Raw genomic sequence first — 23,371 nt, forward strand, 5'->3', positions numbered from 1 at the left:
ATTTTTATTCATTCATTACTTCCCACCCTCCTTCCCCTTGCCTGGAGTCCTGGTGGACTTTAGGAACTCCTGGTTAGGGTATTTGCTCAGACAGAGCCTCTTACTTTTTTTCTCTTACAATTTCTATTATATAGGGTTTTTTCTCTTACTATCTCTATTATATAGGGGCGGGCAAACTTGATCTGGAGTAAGTATGAGAGTGGCATTATGGGTAGGTCTTAGCTGAGAGTTTTTGGCTGGAGCGAACTTGGAAACGGCCTTGTCGGTTCAGAGGATGGAACTGAGGTCTTAACAGTAATGAATTAGTACAGATCTACAACACAAATGGAACGTTATGGTAAGACATAACTTCTTTTTTCTGCGGTGGGGGGGACAGAAAGTGCAACACATGAAAATTGTACTGTATTTCTTCAATTTTTTTTTTTTCTGGTTTCTCGAGTTCCGGTTACATGAGTGTTTACTGTATGTCCTGTGCAGAGGATTATGAGTCAGGCACAATGGCTAGTGTATAGTATCAATGGAGTACTGTGTGAATGGTGGTACAACAAATCACCAAGGTACCAATATGCATAGTTGTACATGACTGTACATAGGAAAATTTTCTGTAGTCAATGCATGGGTCATGTGTTTTTTACTCTGACATATACCTTATCAGTGTCAGGCAGCATTGGCACGGTATTACAGCACCCAACCACCCAACCTATAATGCCATATTACAACAGAAAAACTATATATACCCAGGGATGGAACTCAACAACAATGGATGTAACTCATGCAGTCATACATAAAATCAGTAAAACTACACGTGGGAAGAATTGTATAAAGCATATATATATATATATATATATATATATATATATATATATATATATATATATTGGGTCCCCTTCAGAGTATCGAAATTGCAGAACATCGAGCCATTTGAGATAAGTAAAACTGCAAGGAACCACCATGAAAAGTAAAACGTTTTTATTGTAGAACGAGCACTTTCACGCACACACAAGTGCGCTTCATCAGGTTACAATTAAACAAAGAAACCTCACTACTTATATACAAGAACTATATACCAATTAAACAATTGACAAACCAATAATCAAATGATTAAAGCAATAATCATTCTACAATTTAAAAAGACAGATTCGTAATATTCTATAGCGCCCATGTTGAAGCACGTATACTCAATTGCCAAACTGTGCTCCAGAAACATTCATCAACAGAATTTATAAAAATAATTTATAAAGACATATGATATATATCTCAGAAACTAAACACTCTAAAAGATTTATTACTCTATTCATCATTTATAGGTCCAAATGACAAAATACATCATGTCGTATCTCACTACGGATCAAGGACAACATCTGCTAAATCGATTTAGCATACGCAGATGTAGTATTAAAGGGCTTCAATATAACATATTTGCCCTTTAATAATATGATGCTTAGCCAAAAGTTATATTAGCTAAGTATAAGAAACCTTATTACATAAAGGAAAGTGGACCATATTAAGATAGTTAAAATTGTTCCGCTATTTGCGTGAACGTAATCAATATTATCTTAAAGATATATAGAACACTAAAACCCTATTTACAAATGTCCAACATCAACAGGCTGACGATGATCATCAGGTACAAAAATATATAACGGATCCATCAAGATTCAAAAAACGCTAAAAATGCATCACATTAAAACATAGCAACAAAATATGCTTAAAGTATGTATTCATACTAGTATTCTATGTGCTTGTCTAATTTCATAATGCACATTTCAAACAATGTTAGTTGTACTGCTTAGAATCATACATTGTTCTAATAGTTAAACTACTACAATAAATAATGCCAAATGCATGTCAATATATGCTCAAAAAATTAAGTATTGGCATACGCTCATATAATCAATATCATATAAATGTATACCATTCCATTATATGGTAATCAGTGATTACCAAAAATACAAAATACAAAACACACCAATGTGTAAGCCTAGACCATGTTTAAAAACACCAAGAAAACTGGAATACTATGTAAAAAGCTACAATTAAAAGGCCAGAGTATGTTCAAAGAATGTGTGGCAACCTATATATATATATTGTGTAGATATATAGTATAGGTGGGTAGAGAAAACAAAAAAGGTAGCCAGCATGTCATAGGGATCCTAGGAGGACAGGACGGATACTAACCACCGAATTGAGCCCAGGTGGGACATGGGCTTTTAGTCTCAGTATCCATCTTAATTCAAACATCTCAATGGTGCCTATATGGTCCCCTTCTCTCCTATTTGGATTTACTACCTGTAAAACCAGGAAACTAAAACTATGTTGGGATCTATCATGGCAATGCATAGCTAGAGCATTGGTAAGGTTAGTCTTCTTTATATCGTAAACATGATTGTAAATATGATCCTTGAGTCTACGCGATGTCATCCCTACGTAGTATGCATCACATTAATTGCAGTATCGCATGTAGCATAAAAGGTGGGTTTAAAATCCATGTTAATACCTGGGATGTTGAAATACTGAGTCTTATTAATGTATTTGCATAGCGAGCATCTACCACATGCATAAGTGCCTGTTTTAAAATTAGCTCTTATATCAATGGGGACAACATCTAGTTTTTCTTTACAAAGTAGCCTTTTAATATTAAGGCAATTATTGAACCTAAAAGTAGGTTTCTTCCCTACCAATTGTGAAAGAAAGGGGTCTAGAAGCAGTATCTTCCAGTTTCCTCTAATGATCCTAATTAGTTGCTCAACATCGTTGGTGTATTTAATTCCATATGTAACACCCTTACTACTCTCTCTCCTATGGGGAATATAGCCTATCCTTCTTGTATGTGTTGGCATTTCAAAAAGAGTATCCATTACACTACTAATTAATTCAACCGGATAGCCTCTGTCTATAAAATATTCCTTCTGATGTTTTATTAATTCCATCGCATCCTGCTCATTACTGCATATTCTAAGTATTCTAGTCATCTGACCTTTCACAATGTTACGAAATACATAACGTGGATGTAAACTATCATAGTGAAGGATGCTATTCTTCCAACATAGTTTTCTATATAAGGTGGTAGTTAGGCTGTTGTTATTTTCCTTAATAATGGTAATATCCAAGAAATTGGCACTTATAAGGGAACATTCATACGTAAAGGTGAAAAATGAAGTAGTGGAGTTCATATAACATATGAACTCCTTCAGCATATGTATATCTCCATTCCAAAGCATCAAGACGTCGTCTACAAAGCGTCTATAAAGGATGACGTTAGTAAACCTAGGGTCATTAAATATAAACTCCTTCTCCCATCTATAGACCACTATGTTAGCGTATGCATTGGCACAGGGAGTGCCCATGGCTACTCCCCATGTCTGTGCATAGACTTTGTGGTCAAATAAAAAGATGTTATTATTCAGGATCAGATCCAGTAGGCAACAGATGTTCATTATCTCATTGCTATCAATATTGCCAAGCTCAGCTAAATGAGACCTTATTGCATCAAGACCATAGTCATTAGGGATGCTGGTAAACAAACTTTTAATGTCCAGCGTGACTAATAAGGTGTCTCCATCGATGTTATTCCTAACTAGATCTTGTTTTAAGTCATCCAAAAGATCATAAGAGTTCTTTAAAATAGTAGGAACAGCATTAACCATAACCCCTAATTTAGATTGCACATATAGCGAAGCATTCTCCGTGACCCAGTGTTCACCTGACACTATTGGTCGTAATGGGGGAGGGTCTTCATTTTTATGTAGCTTGGGTAATCCCTTAATTAAGGGAATCAGGGGGGAATCTATCATTAGGAAGTCATAGAGTGCTTTATCTATAGATCTAGTCATGAGCAGATCATAAAATGTATCATGTACATAATTAATGGTGGATGCTATCTTTGATCTATCTATAACTTTATATGCCTTATCGTTGCTAAGCATATTATACATTAGTTCTTTATAAAAACAAGCATCTAATGCAACAACCCCCCCCTCCCTTATCAGCCGGTTTAAAAACCAAGCTCGTGTCATGACAGAGATTATCCAGAGAACACCTTTGTGCATGGTTCATATTTACAAAGATACCTTTATGTTTCTTCTGTTCATAGTATAAATAGAATTCACGTTCACATGCACGCATAAAGCATTCAACAGGCTGCGGCATTGGAGGTATAAAACAGCTTTTATAAAGGTATAAAACATCGAGCCACTTATCATTGAGGACCAGAGGATAAAAGTTCTGCAGTATCGAACTCAAAAAAAATATAAATAAATAAATACCCCCCTCCCCAAAACATGAAAACGTCCCACATACCCCCACTACTAAAATATTCCAACTCCGAGATTGCACTACAGTGAAGAGAATGGCACGGAACAGGAAATTTGCCATTCTCTTCACTGTAGTGCTTTCTCGGAGTTGGTATATTTAAGAAGCAGGGGGTCTGCTTACAAGCAGAGTTTTTATCTTTTTTAATTAAGTCTGCTTTCATGTTTGATGTTGTAGAACATCGATCATCTCGTCCTCGATGATGTGTGTGTGGCTCGATATTCTGCAACTTTGAGCATTTGAAGTAGACTCGTATATCAGTGTATTCTTAAACCATTGAAACCTGACCTTTTGTGTGTGTGTCTCTCTGTCTCTGTCTGTATATATATAAAACTATAGGACCCTCAAAACTGAATGGAAAGCCATATACAATGTATAAAAGATAATAATGGGCTGTCATGCATGCATGCAATAGGTGCAGGAGCAGTGCCACTACATGTGTCTGTTGTACTGGGAGAACATGGAGGCAGGGGCATGACAGGCCTTCGATAGATGCTGTAATACTTAACTCTGCAAATTCCTGTGCAGACTGTAGCTACAGATGCTTGCAAGAAGCCATGGCAAATGTATTGCAGTAGCTCAAGAGTAGCCGTACCATGAACAGTGGAGATGTGTGTTGGCCACTTGACAGGTGCTGTCCCCATGACAGAAGAAGAACATGCACATGTTTCTGTATAGGCCAGTATAGGCTGTGCTAGCATTTAGTTATCCTCTCTAAGGTGACAAAGGCCACCAACCAGCTGGTGCCTAAGCTCCCAGTGGCATCTGGTATTCTTTAGACCTCCCTTTCTATCCCTCCTTGCATTTGCAAATGTTGAAGAGATCATTATTTGCAGCCACTAATCTCTGAAGTGCAGCCATGTGGTAGTGCAGAAACCACGTGGAGTGATGCACCTCCTCCCACATCTCTACAGCTACCTGTTCCCTTGCAACATAGGAATGATCTGCTTGGTGTTCCTGCTTATGATGTGTACGACAACAGTAAAAAGTGATACTAAATGCGTACACATCCCAAATGTCATGACAGTGTCAGTTTCTGCCACATGTTACATTCCATTATAGGTGTGTCTGCTAGATGACAACACTAATTAAGATGTGTGATTGGGCTTTGTATTGCACATAAAGCTGTTATCAATTGAACACAGCATGCCAGCATTTGGAATCAGACAAACTTTTTATGATTACCAGCAGTATGGCACAAACATGATACATGGTCTCTCTCACACACACACACACACACACACACACACACACACACACACACACACACACACACACACACACACACACACACACACACAGTGTTTGCACTGTCTTCTGGATTGCATACATTTACCATGGCCCATTAGTTTTATTTATTTTACAGTTTGTTTACCGGGAAAGTCCATTGGGCCAAAAAGAGCTCATTTTCAATGGAGGCTCGAGGAGAATAGCACCATTATAACATATACGCAATTGTCCGATTAGGAAGTATACAAGTTATAACGTAGCTTCAAGGAAATAACAGCATGCAAAAAGCGTATAACATATAATAAACAGAAAGAAGAAACTTAGATATACAAGTCGTATCAGATCCTTAAAGGGAAGTATCAACAATAACATATTTTTAAGTATATTATAAAACATTACAGGACTGTTGCTGCCTGAACTGTATTAAAATATTATAAAGTATTAAGGTATACTGGGTTAGTAGTTTAAAGGTATATAGTAAGCATGCAGTATAAAGGAGTAAATAACATAGGAAAGGTACAGGACGATAAGAGTAGTGGAGCGGTAATATTGGAATGAGTTGAGGGGCTAGAGTAGGGTGATAGGGGTAAGATAGAGGGGGGATCAGGTGGGGTGGGAGCAAGAGCATTCCCAGTAAGAAGAGAGATGGGAATGGAGAAAAGTCTTGAAGGAGGAGTGGTTGATGGTGGTATGAATGTGTGGTGGAAGGGAATTCCAGAGTTGTGCTAGGGAGAAGGATAATAGAAATGTACCAGGAATACATGTGGGATGTTCATCGTGTTTCACTGTTGCAGTCATCACTGTAGGGTTCTTCCTGCCAGCTGGCAGCCCTCGGTCGGCCAGAATCCCAAAGTCTGGGTCCAGCGTTGGCTGTTCAGTCATGCTCCCTGACGTCAGAGCGCCAGGAGTACAAAGCTGCCAGCCGACGCCATGTTCTCCAGTCTTTCTTGCCGTGCGGTGGAAGCGGTTCGCAAGTGCCGGTTGGCTGACTCCTGATATTTTTCGTGCTTCAGTCCGAAGACTTACTTCTTCTTCACAAAGCTAAGTACCCCGTTGGGGAAACTTTTTTCTTGCTCCAGTCCGATGTCAGAAAAAGTTAATAATTGCATTTCTTGTGGGAAGCAAATACCTCATAAGGATTTCCACTCTTACTGTATTCCTTGTTTAGGCCCTGACCACGACGTAGCTAGTTGTCGGTTTTGTGCTAGATTTAACCAACGTACTATTAAGCGGAGGTACGATTTTGCTTTTCACTACTTTGGCAGGCGATTTAATTATAAAATGTCGGACACACTACCGGAGTTCACAAACAACGCAAGGATAAGGACAGGCCTCCGAGGTCCAAATCAGATGACGTTTTACAAGCAAAGCCAGCTACAGGTTCGGCCGTCATCAGTGAGGCGCTTTCGCTGCCCCTGTCGTCGGACATTTCAGAACCGATTGCCGAAATGGACTCCCACGAGGAGCCAACTAGGCCTTTGAGTACTCCAGCTGCAGAACCTTCGGACAATGCTCCCTCGGATGGGTCCGGAGCCGTTGTGCAGGTACCGGCTTCCGAGGGGGTTTTCAGGCCTACTCAGTTTCTGATAAAGGCAAAGCCAAAAACAAAGGCAAAGACTCCTTCTAAATCTAAGACACCAGCCCAGGCCTCTTCTGATCCGGGACCCAAATCTCAGAAACAGCTACTTAAAATGGTGGAGGACTTACTAACCATGATTAGGGGTTCACATCCCCCTCCAGATAAAAGGCCAAGGCAAGAATTGGATTATGAATCCTCTGATCAGGCATCTATTTCTTCAGTGTCTTCCTCTGAACGGGAATATACTTTCCCTCCTTATGAGGATTCTGATGCCGAGGAATCCATTCCATCAGCTTCTCCCCCTGAGGATTTTTCTTTTGGGGAAACTTTACATGACATGAGAAAACATTTTCACTGGGAAGGACAGGAGTACTCTGAATCTAAGAGAAGGCTTAGGTATTTCCTTCTTCTTCCCCAACATAGATCCCTGGCTATTCCTCCTATTTTGTATATTGTGGATGATGCCTTTTCTGAGGCTAATTTAACTCCTGACTCCTTTCCTCCAGCCCCTGCTAAGCCTGACAGATATTACAGGGTCCCTGACTCCCACCAGTTCCTTTACAAAAATCCTACTGCTGATCCAGAAACCATTTCTCAGGGTCCTAAGGGTGTTAAGGCCGCCTCTGCTAAAAACCCCATTCCAACAGATAAGGATTCTAGAGCTTTGGAGAGATGGGGCAAAAAAGTGTACACTTCTGCTGCTTTATCTATTAGGGCTTTAAATTGTCAATTTCATATGCTAAAATATCAGCAATTCCTGCTGTCTGTTATGAAACAAAAGCTAGGTTCCATTTCTGCATGTGCAGATAATAAGGAATTACACAATTTGATGCATGCTACTGAGCAAGTGGGGAAGCATGGTTTACCCTGTGGTTTTGATGCCTTGGAGGCTTCATGCAGGGCGGCTGCCACTGACACAGTCATTAGAAGGCATGCTTGGTTAAAGGAACAAAACTTACCTGATGAAGTGAAAGCTAAGTTACTGGATGCTCCTGTTCAGCATAATGTTTTGTTTGGGTCTAAGGCTGAAGAGGTGATAAAGAAAATGGAGGATAAGGCAAAATCCATGCAAACGGTTAAGGATTTCTTACAAGTTCAGCCCCCAAGATTTAGCAGAAATTGGCCAACTAAAAATTGGTCCTTTCCCAGCTCAGACAGGCCTCAGAGAGGTAGATATAGGCGTTCCAGAGGGAGGACCCAAGCACAGACCTCTTACAGACCTAGACAGTGGAGTGCTTCCTCCCACAGGGGTGGAGAGGACAGACCTCAATCTTATAGAAAACAGGCTCAATGACTCCCCCTGCATGGCTCCAGGAACTTCTGTCCTGGAAGCCCCTCTAGGAGGAAAATTCTCTCTTTTTCAACAAAATTGGACTTACATAACCCAAGACAAGTGGGTTCTGGATGTAGTTTCAAGAGGTTACAAATTCCACTTTCATACCTTGCCAAGACCAAACGGATGGCCAGACCTACCAAAACACCAATGGGCAGAGGCATTAAACCAGGTGGGATCCCTCATGGCTATGAGGGCCATAGAACTGGTTCCACAATCAGAGACAGGGCAAGGCTTTTACTCAAGGCTCTTCCTAGTTCCCAGAAAACAAAATTCATGGAGACCCATCCTGGATCTGTCAGTCTTAAATACTTTCCTGGAGATAACAAAGTTCAAGATGCTTACTCTGCAGCAGCTCCTGCCAATGTTGAGCAAAAATGCATGGATGGTGACATTGGATTTAAAGGAGGCTTACCTACACATCCCTATCAGACAGGAGTGCAGAAAATACCTCAGGTTCAAGGCCGGCTCGAAACATTACCAATTCTCTCCGCTGCCCTTTGGCTTGTCTACTGCACCCAGGGTCTTCACCAAGTGCCTGGCACCAGTAGTAGCTTATTGCAGACTCAAGGGAATTCAAATTTACCCTTATCTGGACGACTGCCTTATTCAAGCAGACAGCAAGGATGTCTTACTCCAGCACCTGGAATTTGTTCAAAATCTGCTCAAGTACCTGGGATTCACTGTGAACATAAAAAAGTCAAATTTGACACCCACACAACAGATAACTTTTCTGGGTGCTCTTCTAAACACAACAAACCAGATGGCATTCCTGACATCCGAAAAACAACTACAGCTGGCTTCAACTTTCAAAACCTTGGCGTTAATGTCTCAGCTAACTGCAAGGAAATTCCTGCAGGCTTTTGGTTACATGGCCTCCTGCATCCTTCTCATACCAAATGCAAGACTACATATGAGAAAAATACAATGGTACCTAAAAAGTGTATGGTCCCAGCATTGCCACAGTCTAGACACACAGATTGCTGTCTTGCCTTGCCTACAAAAGGAATTCCATTGGTGGACCATGGCATGTCTTCACAACAAAGGGAAAACCTTCAGTCTGCCTCCAGCCAGCCAAGTGTTAACCACGGACGCCTCGGATTACACATGGGGAGCCCACTTGCAGGGGAAAGGCCTGCAAGGTTTTTGGACAGAGGATCAGAAGCACCTACATATCAATTTAAAAGAGATGTTAGCTGTACAGAATGCCCTCTTTGCTTTCAGGGATCTTCTACAACCAGGACAACTACTGATACGGACAGACAACACCACAGTTATGTGGTACATAAACAAACAAGGGGGTTCACACTCCTACCCCCTTTGCAGACTAGCCATGACTCTATGGAACACAGCTCTAGCTTGCAAAGTGGATCTACAAGCTCAGTTCCTGCCAGGGAAACAAAATATTCTGGCAGACAGCCTGAGCAGGAACCTGTCAGACCCACACGAGTGGATGCTAGACACCCAAATATTCAAGATGATTACAGAAGCCTGGGGCTGCCCGGACATAGATCTATTTGCATCCCCCCTCAACCACCAGTTACAGATTTTTTGCACAAGGACATTTCACAAACTAGCATGGAAAGTGGATGCACTTTCATTCAGTTGGAGAAACCTCTCGGGGTATGCATTTCCTCCACTACCTCTTCTTCCACGGGTGTTATTTTATTAAAGATCAAGCAGGACAAACCCAAGATGATTTTACTGGCCCCAAATTGGCCTCGTCAATTTTGGTACTCAACACTGATGAATCTATCCCAGGAGCCTCCTTGGATTTTACCTCGGATTCCAAATCTTTTGTCCCAACACCAGGGCCAGGTTCTGCACTCTCATATCAAAACTCTCAGCCTGGCAGCCTGGTGAATTCAGGGTCTATGATTAATCCTACCCTTCCCAAACAGGTCATGGATGTCATCTTAGAAGCCAGACGGCCTAGCACTAGAAAATCTTATGCAGGTAAATGGAAGAGATGTTGCACCTGGATGCATGCTCAGGATTCGGATCCTCTCATTCCTAATATCCCACTGATTTTACATTACCTGACAGACATGCTACATAAGGGTTTATCCTTCTCCTCCATAAAAATACATGCCTCAGCTATCTCTGCACATTACAATACAGATCCTCCAATCTTTTCACATCCAATTCTGAAACAATATCTCAGAGGAGCAAAGAATTTAAGGCCTCCTAGTACACCCCCCATACCTGGCTCGGACTTCAACTATGTTCTGGAAAAACTCACTGTGCCTCCTTTTGAGCCTGCTGCCACATCTGATATTAAGTATTTATCATGGAAGACAGCTATGCTACTGGCTTTGACTTCAGCCAGGAGAGTCTCGGAGTTACAAGCACTCATGGCTGTGGAACCTTATATTATTTTTCACCAAGATAGGGTGTCTTTAAGGACTAATTCTACTTTCATGCCTAAAGTGGTTTCCAAAGTGGCTTTAAATCAAACTATTCACCTGCCAGCCTTTTTCACTAATCCACAAAATAAGGGGGAAAGGATCTTGCATTCCTTGGATGTACACAGGCAACTTCGTTTTTACCTGGACAGAACCAAGGATATCAGGAAAACACAGCAACTGTTTGTTTCTTGTGCAACAAATTCCCAAGGCAAAGCTATTTCAAAACAGACCATTTCTAAATGGATTGCTCATGGAATCAGATTTTGTTACTCTCATCATGGAAAGCAAATCCCAGCAAAAATTAGGACTCACTCTACCAGAGCTGCTACTACTTCAGCTGCCTTTCTCAGGGGAGTACCTACCAAAGATATTTTGGAAGCTGCAACTTGGAGTTCAGTGCATACTTTCTCTAAGCACTATAATCTCCCTCTTTACTCTAAGTCTAGGGCAGGCTTTGCTTCTGCAGTCTTGCAGGGCCTTCTAGCCGCCCCTTCTACTCTATAACCACCACCCTTTATCTCAGCTATGGGATTCAACCCTACAGTGATGACTGCAACAGTGAAACACGATGAACATAGTACAGTTGTGTACACTTACCATAAATGTAGATGTTCGAGTGTCTTCACTGTTGCAGTCTGGGTTACCCACCCTCCTGTCCCCTCTTATACTTTCATTAGTGTGGTTTCCTACTTCACCCTCCTTCTGAGGTGTATTTGCTACAGGGTATGGGGTTTGCTGTATGTTACATTTTTGTTTTACTATTAGCCTTAACTTTTGGGCACCTGACATCTGGGGCAAGAAAAACTGGAGAACATGGTGTCGGCTGGCAGCTTTGTACTCCTGGCGCTCTGACGTCAGGGAGCATGACTGAACAGCCGACGCCGGACCCAGACTTTGGGATTCTGGCCGACCGAGGGCTGCCTGCCGGCAGGAAGAACCCTACAGTGATGACTGCAACAGTGAAGACACTCGAACATCTACATTTATGGTAAGTGTACACAACTGTACTTTTGTATACTTCTAGCAGATTTTGATTGTTGGACCCGAGTAGTCGATCAGGCTGGTGCATTTTGAGAGTAGAAGTGAGGGAGGGGCAGAGAGTGGGTCTAAAGGTGAGTTTATGTGTATTTGATAGTTGGATATAGGAGAGATGATCCAGGAGCAAACTTAGCGATTTTATTGTAGCAGGAAGATAATTTTGTCTTTAGTGAGGATTGAAGATTAGTAAGGAGAGGGGCTCCATACAGGAGGGAAGGAATAAGGTAGGTGATAGAGAGGATATGCTTTGTTGAGGGGGTAAGATAACGATTGTGGCGATAAAGCATACCTAGGTTTTGGTGAGTTTTTTTATGTTAGTGTGTAGGTGAATATCAAATTTTAATTGCTCATCAATAATAACTCCTAGTAGCTTTGCATGGGGGACAGTTTCGATAGAAGTGCTGTTATGGCTACTTATGGAGAAAGCGTTCTTGTCAATTTTAGTACATTTGGAAGGGATGAATAGCATGATTTTGGATTTAGCTGCATTGAGAGATAGGTGATTATTGAGCATCCAGTGCTCAGTAGAAGAGAAGGCTTTTTGAGTTAATTCTATGAGTGTGGGCGGGATTTGACAGAGCTCATGATTGTGGAGTCGTCCGCATATTGGACAAGTTTAGCAGTAGGGATACACTAATGGAAGTAATTTATAAAGATGTTAAATAGTAATGGGCCTAGTATAGAACCCTGTGGAATGCCAGTCAGAGTATTAAGGAAGGAGGAAGTGTAGTTTTTCCACCTGACTGCTTGTTGCCTGTCAGAGAGGTAACTGGAAAACCAGTTAATAGTAGAACTTGACAGATTGAGATGTGAGTGTTTGGACAAGAGATGATTGTGAGAAACAGTGTCAAAAGCCTTAGATAAATCGAGAAGCAGAGTAGATACAAAATTCCCAGAGTCACGTGCATGGTTAACAGTTTCTAGAAAGGAAAGGAGAGCGGTGGTGGTGCTGTGCCCAGGTCTAAATCCATGTATGGGGGTTAGCAGCTGATTGTCTATGAGGTAGGGAAGGAGTTGTAGGTGAATACATTTTTCGTGAATTTTAGAGATGAGGATAAGATAGCCATTGGTCGGAAGTTAGAGATAGCTGTGTTGTTTCCCCCTTTGTGAAGGGGAATAATAAAGGCTTTTTTCCAGAATTGGTGTCATATGATTCTTGAATTGAATGGTTTATTAGGATTGAAATAGGGAAAGCGATGCCATCGGCAGGTAGCTTAAGAAAGTTAGATGGATGGTCATCTGGGGCATTTGATCCTGGTTTGAGTTTCTGTAGGAGTTTTTTTATGGTGGAGATAGGAATGGGTGTATTAGTAAAAGGGGGGGGGGGTGTTGAGCAGTTTCAGTGCTTGAGAGGTTTAGATTAGGAGTGGTGGATGGGGCTGAAGTTGGAGCATTATTTGGAAAGGATGAGGTGAGTTTGGCTATTAAGTTGATGAAGAAGGAGTTGAATTGATTAGCCAAGGAATGATCAGGGGAGTTTGGATCAGGGCAAGGGTTATCTTATTTACCAGGATGTAAGAGAGAAGAGATACTATTCCAAAATTTTTGGAGTTGGTCTTGTGATTGTTTTGCAGTATGGAATAGTAGGATTTGCGGTCAGCTGGAATATGTTTTTTGACTTTGTTGCTTATATTCGGTCATGGAGATGGGAGTGTTGTATTTCTGATATTGTTTCCATGACTTGTCTTGAAGATGCATGAGGGTTTTAGTTTCTTGGTTATCCAAGGGATAGTGTTGCATTTGACTCTTTTAGTTCTACATGGGGCAAAGCTGTTTAACAGGTTGGTAAATGTAGTATTAAAGCAGGTAACAGCATTGTCTAGGGGGAGGGTTTTAGGGGGTTCCAGTTAGTGTGCTTTAGTGAGTCAGAGTAGATTGAGGATTGATGTTTTTTAGTGATAAAGTAGAGATGTAGTTATGACATAGATGAAGGGGGGAGGGTGAGTGATGAGCAAAAGCCAGGAAATGGTCATTGAGGAAGTCGGGTAAGGTACCATTGTCAGAGATAAAGTGCAGATGAGAAACTAGTATCCAATCCAGAATGCTACCAGAGTAGTTGTCTTTAGATGGTCTAGTAGGTGAGTTAATTAATTGGGTGAAGTTATATAGGTTAATATTTTTGGAGGTTGTGGGAGATTGTATAGTAGTCCAGTTAATATTAACGTTGCCTAGGATTATAGTTTCATTGTGTATATTAGATGAGAACCAGGAGAGGATATACTCTACAATAGGGGTGTTGTCATCTGGTGCGATATATAGGGCTGCTAGGCATATGTTTTTGTGGTTATTGATCTTTAGGAAGGTTAGGGTTAGCTCAGCAGTAGTGAACTGGGGTATAGGCTTAGTATAAGGCATCACTGATAGGGAGGAAGAAATGAGAAGAGGTACTGCTCCACCTTTCTTATGTCATTTCTTATACTATAATTGGGAGGAGTGATTTCAGAGTCTTTTATATGGGGTTCTAGCCAAGTTTCAGATATTGAGAGAGTGTCAGGGTGATTGTGGAGGAGCCATGCATGGAAGTTAGGTATCTTGTTGCATAAGCTTTGAGCATTTAATGTAGCAAATAGGAGAGATCTATGGGATGTGAGAGGATACGGTAAGAGTGCATTAGTTTGGTGGCTAGATGTGGGTCCAGGGTTGGGATGTATACCACCAGAGAGAAGGGTAGAGATAAGTTGAAGGTAGTGGGAGACATGCTGTTTGGAATGCTTAGTATTAGAGTAGAGGTTATGGAGTTAAATATGGTTTGGATAGTGAGGAATGGAGACAGAGTTTTTTTTTGACAGGAATAAGTTTTCGGATGAAAAGAAGAGAGTCATTGTAATTGTAGACATAGGTAGAAATGTAGGTAATGGGGGCTGCTGTTTGTTGGGGGTATGAAAATAGGGGGAGTGAGATTTATTAGGAGGCTGGTGAGATAGTGAAGGAAGGAGAGGAAGAGAGGAAGTACTATGGAAGTACTATTAAGGGTAGAGTTAGTGTGGGCCTTGTGCGCATGAAAGTTTATGGTTGTCTAGTAATAGTGGGGAAGGATGGAATTAGTTGGTAGGAATTGACAATGGACTGGATTGGTTATTATTGCTAGCTAGAGGAAGTACAGTAGTAGGGGAAATGATAGATGGGAAGTGGAGAGGGGAGGTTAATGATATGGGATGGGTAAGGAAGTTGAAGTTAAATCAGTGGGGGGGACAGTAGTGATAGGTTGAAAGTGGAGTGGGAGTAGTTATGGGGATATAAGAATAGATGCACTGGTGGTGGGTGGGAATTGGGGGCAGGGTAGAGGAGGGAAGTGAGCCCGAAGGGCGAACGAAGCGGGTAGAGCCAAGGAGGAGGAGATGGTGGCACCCAAGAAACCAATCAGTGACACAGGCACTATGATTGATATTGAGCTGATGAAGAGCGCAGAGGTAAGTGTGAATATGGTGTTATACTGTAGACCAAAGCTCTGGAAATATCGAGTAACTAGCAAAATTAAAATTAACAAAGTACTTCAGAAGGCAGACTGCAAATGCTGTGGCTGCTAAGTAAGCAGACTTATAGATGTGGAGGGGGGGGGAAGGTTGCTATTAATAATACTAAAAGAATAAATCGGTGAGAATGGGGCACAGACAGCGTTGGGGCTGCAAAGTAAGAGAGCGAAAGGCATGAAGAGGGTATATACTGCCACCTAGTGATGAAATAGCAAAAGCAATGCACGCTTCCAAGAAACGGGCAAGGGAGGTAGCAAAACCGGGGTGGGAGATTGGGAATGAAGACCGCAGTAAAGCTAACGTGCACTCTGTGGATCACTTGTGATATTCCTTAAAAAGATCAAATAGCAGTGACAAGTTAAAACAACATACACGCTGTTATCTGTGAAGATAGTTCTTTTAGAAAGCTGAATGGAGCCAAGGGGAATGGTAGTCTCAGGAAGTCTTTCCTTGTTAGCTCGGCAATGTTAAAATATGATGGATAGCACCCGAGATGAGAAAGAAAAATAGACCCGAGCAAGCTGTAAAAAAAAAAAAAAGAGAGAGAAGGGAGAAACAGGAGTGAAAGGGAGTAAAACAGCGAGGCGTGCAGGTTAACGCAGTATAAAATAATAGGATATGGCAAATGAAAAAAGGGTAAAAAAGAGCATACAAGTAAAGAAAGGTGGAAAATAGCAAAATGGGGCAAGAAAGGAGGAGGAAGAATAGGTTGAGATTTAGAGCAGCACAGGGAGCTTAACACATGCTACTAGGCTAGGATGTTTAATTAGGATTACAACTAGCAACTTGGTACCTTCGTAATTAATATCTGCACATTCAGAGATACATTATGTAAATAAAAGACTTAAAACACTTAAAAAAAAACCTTTAAAACACACATCCAAGCTGAAATAATGCAATTATGCAAAGTATAGTGACTTTAGAGGTGACCATGTTGAAATATCTTTGCTGTGAGGTTATCATTTCTATGCTACAGAGATATGTATGTACAGTGTGCTCACTGGGCAGACTAAAGGTCAAGACTGTACAAGCTTCATCTTTACAAATAACTTGTGAACCTTTAGTGACTTTACTGTGATGGGAACTGTGTTATAGGCATAATAGCTACAGCTGATGTGACTGTTGCCATGGTGATGCCTTACACATCATGCAGATCTGTTGCAGGCAAGCTTAGAATCACAGGCACAAAACAGCTAGACTACTGTGGGGATTGGACTCCACAATGTTTGCTATATGACTTCTGTGTGTGGAGACAACAACAGAATACAGATATTCAATATTTTGAGACTCTTGTCCAGCAGTTGAATCAGTCTAACAATTTTCTAAACTGCAGAAAGATTTGCTGTTTGCTCTGTACTTTCTGTGAGCTGGTGCAGTTATATTTGTCCTAGCTGAAGTAGCAGTGGTCACTGTTTCTGTCCACAGGCACTGATTGGAAGTAGAATAACACAGACTGTGTCACTGAGTTTAGCACCTGTCAGCATTTACAGGATACTCTTATCTCACTGCACCCTTGTGGGAGATCAGCATCTGTAAGTAGCCTCTCACCTAGGCTTTGTGCACTATGCTAGTGACACTCTGTTAAGGCCACGTAGGGTTTTCCAGCTCATTCTTCACCAGCCCAGAGGTTGTCCCTAGGAGATGTAGACACGGCTGGGCTCAAATGACATATCATATGCAGGTGCTATAACACTCCTTTTGTGAGACATGATCACGGGAGGATATGAGGGTCTGCTCGTCTGTGGTGTGAGTCTAGGATGTGCCTGTGGTATGTATATATGCATATTGCACTGGAGATAATGGGATTTTAGTTCTGATTACATGTATCATATATTTCAGTCTTATTCAGTATAATAAGCAATGTACCTTACATAAATGCATACACTATTGGATATTTTACAGAACTGTGATTTGGTGTATATACTGTCCAGACACCTGCTGAACCACAACATCATGCATCTGCTATGAATGATTCCACCACTTCTGTTGAGCATATCATTATGGAGAAGGTATCATTTCATCCTGTTGTTGCTGTTGATTTGCAGGATCTTTGGATGGAGTGTGTGGTGTAAGAATGCTGGGGATAGGTTATGCACTATGCAGCAGTCAGTAAAGATATGACTGGCTACGTCTGCGAATACTGTAGTATTCCTCCAGAGATGTTCAAGCAATGGAACCTGATTTTTGCTCTGTGATGTTAGGGCTCCCCCAATGTGCCTAGTTGTTTGAGATCTCCCTTTGGCTTTGTGATTATCAGCTGCATGTGAACAGCAGTGGTTAGAGGGCCATCTAGATTTTGATCAGTCGGTGTTGCTGAATATTTCAGTGTTCTTTGCTAGCTATATGCACTAACTAAGATATGTTAAAAGGAATAAACAATATAGTTAGTTTTGAAATAATTATAGAACCAGTGGTGAAAACTGGTAAATCTCAGTATTTTATCCAACTCATTGTCTTAACTGGTTTTTGCAGCTTGCTGCCATGGATGTATTAAATAAGTAAGAACTTGATGACCTACTCCATAATAAATACTTAGTAGAGTTCGTATTACACAACCAATATTTTAGACAAGATTTAAACACTACTAATAAATGCCTGAACTATAATAAGTTGATAGACTAAGCCACAAGTTTAGATGGTAAAACAATGGATGATTCTAATGAATGTGGGTGCAGCCTAGGTAAATCATTTAAACTGTAACAGAATTTGTATCCTGCAGGAAGGACAAACTGCATTGCTCTGTTAGTAAAATTGATTCTAATCTCATTGCAGCCACTGACTCAAAAAAGTAACTATCGTGAGGAAAACAAAGAGTAGAAGGACGTTTAGCAAGGTGAATTATCGTGAGGAAAACAAAGAGAAGGAGGGCGTTTAGCAAGGTGAATTATCGTGAAGAAAACAAAGAGTAGGAGGACGTTTAGCAAGGTGAATTATCGTGAAGAAAACAAAGAGTAGGAAGGAGAACGTTTAGCAAGGTGAATTATCGTGAGGAAAACAAAGAGTAGGAGGACGTTTAGCAAGGTGAATTATCGTGAGGAAAACAGAGTAGGAGGACGTTTAGCAAGGTGAATTTTCATGAGGAAAACAAAGAGTAGGAGGACGTTTAGCAAGGTGAATTATCATGAGGAAAACAGAGTAGGAGGACGTTTAGCAAGGTGAGTTATCATGAGGAAAACAAAGAGTATTAGGACGTTTAGCAAGGTGAATTATCGTAAAGAAAACAAAGAGTAGGAGGATGTTTAGCAAGGTGAATTTTCATGAGGAAAACAGAGCAGGAGGACATTTAGCAAGGTGAATTTTCATGAGGAAAACAGAGCAGGAGGACATTTAGCAAGGTGAATTTTCATGAGGAAAACAAAGAGTAGGAGGACGTTTAGCAAGGTGAATTATCATGAGGAAAACAGAGTAGGAGGACGTTTAGCAAGGTGAGTTATCGTGAGGAAAACAAAGAGTATTAGGACGTTTAGCAAGGTGAGTTATCGTAAGGAAAACAAAGAGTAGGAGGATGTTTAGCAAGGTGAATTATCGTGAGGAAAACAAAGACAAGGGGGACGTTTAGCAAGGTGAATTATCATGAGGAAAACAAAGAGTAGGAAGGAGGACGTTTAACAAGGTGAATTATCGTGAGGAAAACAAAGAGTAGGAGGATGTTTAGCAAGGTGAATTATCGTGAGGAAAACAAAGACTAGGAGGTCATTTAGCAAGGTGAATTATCGTGAGGAAAACAAAGAGCAGGAGGACGTTTAGCAAGGTGGATTTTGGTTTTATTACAGGAAGTTGAGATTTTAAAAATAAGAGGAAGAAGTACTTCTCACATCCTACTAAGAGGGAAAAAAATGAAGGTTGCTCAGGACCCCTAAATTAAAAATCAAATAGGTTCATAGGTTGGTTCATAGGTTGGTACTAGGCTATCAGCCCTAGGGCCTATACAAGCCTAGCCATAACAGATTGAGAATACTTTCCCTCAACTGAGGTTTTGAAGGATGAATTAGGGTCCCAAGTGTTAGGGCTCCAAGACAGCAATCAAGAGAATGATTTTACTGGTATTCTAGTTCCTTCAGAGATGCTATAATTCCCTGGAATTCTTTAAACTCCATGTAGGCATCACGCAAGCCTACACAGACTTTACATGTGTGCGCGGCGATGGGCAGCAGCACTCACTGCATATTCATACTGCACACCGAGTTTAAATGTGCATAAGCGAGGTTTCGTGGCTGGCAACAGTGTTGCTGGCCAGGAAACACTGTAAGTGAACATGGATAGCACTCCTGTTTTATTCAGAGCACTGAAGGTCCGCGGTTTTGCCAGGAATGCCACAGTGATCAGCAGAGCTTAACAGATAGTTCTCAGTCTCTTAGTGCAAGACATCTGGACAAAGGCCTACATAATGAGAGGACAACGACCCAGACATAAGGACATATTTGACATATTTGTTGTTTAGAAATGTGCTAGAAGAGCCAGGAATTTGTGTTAAGATACATATTCTGAAGGGTTTGACGTCTAAAACTCAAATGTATGTAATTGTTGAGTCACATCAGTCCTGAGATCATCCCAGTGATATGGCAGAAAACCACAAATTTCATAAGGAACACATCTGGACATTCTCTGAAAATCTAGACAGTTGAGAAGTATGATTGCTAAGTATATGGTCCAAACACAGAACAAGACAATGTATCTACAGTGCAGATTATTGTGAAATCTCATTCCTGGCATTCTGTACTGAAGTTGTGTAGATGATCTGTAAGGGTACATGGACTGCATTGTAAAATAAACACTCAGGGGAAGTGTGTGTATTGAATAGAGACACCCAGATGAATTGTAGGAATGAACACAAGGAAAGAGGACAGGTGAAGCAACCTAATGTACTGCATATGAGGGCATGTAAACGGAAGATGTTTGTAGCAGCAACACCAATTGCATATCAATCTGGTACAGTAGGGACTGCACAGTGAAAATGTGTATTATGTGACTGTCATACAAGGTGACATAACGATGGGATGGATGTCTGTGTGAGATAAGCATCCTTACATGAATAATGCAGAGCTCATCTATCAGGGATGTTACATACGATTGGGGTAGGATGCATATTGTGAAGCTGTGCAGACTGATTTGCCTGAATATGCATGTAATCTCAGCAGAGTTCTCCAAGTAGGACACAGGTAAAGGCTCTTGGACAACATTAAAAGAATCAAAAATAATCATGGACAATATCAGAATAATACCACCAGTAATCTCTTCTCTCTGACATAACATATGTGATTTAGAGTGATCAGAGATGGTTCTGCACAAACACTCTTCTGCAACTATTATGATACATCCACACTGTATGGCATTTTAACATCTGCTGAAGGTGTTAAGAGGGACCTGCTATACCTGTATGTAACCTTATCAATACAGGCTAGTTGACTGGTGTGCATGGCATATATATGTGGCACAGTTGACACTGTCACAGATGATGTCCTTCTATTCATATGCCGCAGTATCCATAACATGGGGTAGTCCCCCTCTGGTTGACTTGCACGTCCAGCCATTATACCAAAGTTAAACCACTACTATGAAGGTACGTGTGATGTGCCACATCACTCAGCGAACATCGGCCATAAACAGATGTTGAGTATAAAGTGGACATCAGTACGTACCTACCTCAGAACTTTTCTGCGGCCTGTTTGACTGCCAGCTGCGGTCATCGCACGCTTTGGAAATTGGTGTCTGTGCTTCAGATAAGTACCCCATAGGGTTTTTTTGTTATCTTACTGGCTGCTTTGTTTAATTTTAGTGAGTTAATGTCAGCTGGGAAGGGCAAGTGTCAGTGTGGAAGGCAGATTCCACATAAAGACACTCACGAGCTGTGTTTATTTTGCTTAGGCCTAGAACACGACAATACATCTTGTGATATCTATAAGGCCTTCATCCCTAAGACCCTTAGGAGCTGTCTTGCATCCCTTAGGCTGTATTTGGAAAATCAGGTTCTTAAATGCCTTGCTCACGATATGGACCTGATGTCAGCCCCTTCCAAAGAACCGCAAACCAAAATGGCCAAAAAGTCTCGGCCTGAATCATTAGCTGCTTCCTCTATTCTGGGCATCCCAACCGAGGCCGATGAAGGCCCGGAGGCCGCATTGGAATCTATGGAATTTCCTTCTACAGGTATCCAGGGGGAAGCCATTAAGGCGTCTCTTAGCATGCCTCAGAGGGAATCACAGGCGTCCTGCTTGGCTGCTGGGGGGGGGGGGGGATCATGGCTCATCATCTCCAAAGGCCCTCACAGGGTTATCCAGATAGCAGTGCAGGAAGACTTTCCCTTGGATGTCCTCAAGTGTCATACAATGTCTGGACTTCCGACATTTCATCGTATATCAGAGGCCACCATAAAGAAGAAACAGAAGACTAAGCATATTTCTTCATCCAAGCCAACTTTGTCTTCCAATGTACCTTCTGTCTGGGAAGTCTTTACTCAAGGCCTCTTTAATGCATTCAAGGCCTTGTGGCAGCCTACATCTTCTGTCTAGGTCCCCCTTCCACCCACTCCTGGGAAATGGTCTGTTCAAGAGGTGTCCTCAGAGGAAGAGGACTCATCAGGAGATACGTCTTTAGCTTACTCTTCAAAACTGGCTTCTCCTCTGGGTTATGCTTTCCCAGAGGAGGAGTCCAGTGACACAGAAACCAACGTATACATAGTCCACTATCCTCAGCTGCTAATATTAACTTTTTATCTTTTGGTTTAAATCCACCTCTTCTTAACCATTCCTGTGTCATATACTAATCGACATGGGGTTGTTCCAGAAGTTTCCTATACTTGCAAGTATATTTATGCCTTTCCACATTTCTTGCCTTCTCATCTGATCCTTCTCCTTATATTTTTTCCTTTTTGGCACATTCAGCTGCTGCCAGATTTTTGTCTACTTGTGGTTTGGTTTCCATTCCTGTTTGACACTGATATGATTTTGCTAAACTAAGCGGGGACATCATCTTAGATTTCTCTTCATGTTTAAAACTTCTACTATTTTTTGATGTGATGAGGTCATCAGATATGTATATAGTCCTACAATTGCATGTAATAAATTTTGAGGAGGCCCATACTTCCTTCAGAACAAGGGATATATTATCTTGGTATATACTAATTGTATATGTTATTTGATGGTGTGAAGCATTTTCCTCGTTTTCCTGTCCAGCTGAGCCAATTCCTTTTGGGGCCAGTCAGGCACCCCAAAACTGTAAGTTAGAACAGGAAAAGTAAATTGGTTTATAGCTTGGACTTTGCTGCTAGATAACAGAGATGTTTTCTGTATTAATTTTAGTCTTCTAAAATATTTTTTAATGAGTTTTATTCATATTTGTTCAGTTTTTATTGTTGAGCCTTCATCAGTTCCCAAGTATTTATACACTCCATCTTAATCAAGTTCCTTTATATCACATTCCTGTCCCAGACTGATATTTTCTTGGTGCTGCAGCTTACATACTTTAAATGTTTACTTTTGCACATTTATCAAGACCAAATTACATTATTATATCATCTGATAAACTTTTGACCACTTCCATTTGTGCTTTCAGTTTCTCATTTGACGAACTATATAGTTTTAAATCATCCACAAAAAATATGAGAAATCTTTACACTTTGCTGTTGTCTGGGAGCCAAATTGTAACCATGACCTAATCTGTTAAGTAGGCAGCCTAATGGGTTAAGAGCAAGACAAAAAGAGCATCCCCCTTTGAATTTTTATCTGTGGGATAATAATTTGTCCTTTATCATGGCTTAACTGCTAAGCGGTTTGCCATTGTTTTATGGTCACTGTAATGTAAACCATCAATGCAGGGTGTATCTTATACATTTGTAAGCAGTCATTTATCCATGAATGTGGGATGCTATCATTTTTTTTTGTAATCTGTCCATACAATCCTTAGATTTCTTCTCCTTTTTACAATTCTCAATTGTGACTTTATTTAACAACAATGATCCCTTATTCCAGTATGACTTCTTTTATTACCCGTTTGTTCTATT

General features: G+C 40.9%; 1 protein-coding gene across 3 annotated transcripts in view; it reads left to right on the top strand.

The window, feature by feature from the left end:
- Nucleotides 1–23,371, top strand: part of DCAKD (dephospho-CoA kinase domain containing) — a 474,430-nt gene that overhangs the window by 79,347 nt on the left and 371,712 nt on the right. Inside the window, exon 2 of one of the 3 annotated variants that reach the window (XM_044055123.1) lies at nt 17,275–17,381. The exons of the other annotated variants lie outside the window; for them this stretch is intronic. The gene's annotated coding sequence lies outside the window, so the exon portion shown is untranslated. The remainder of the gene's footprint in view (nt 1–17,274; nt 17,382–23,371) is intronic. 3 annotated transcript variants of the gene reach the window in all.

This window comes from Protopterus annectens, chromosome 13.part0 (assembly GCF_019279795.1).
Source record: "Protopterus annectens isolate FY-2018-M chromosome 13.part0, PAN1.0, whole genome shotgun sequence".
Lineage (NCBI taxonomy): Eukaryota > Metazoa > Chordata > Ceratodontiformes > Protopteridae > Protopterus > Protopterus annectens.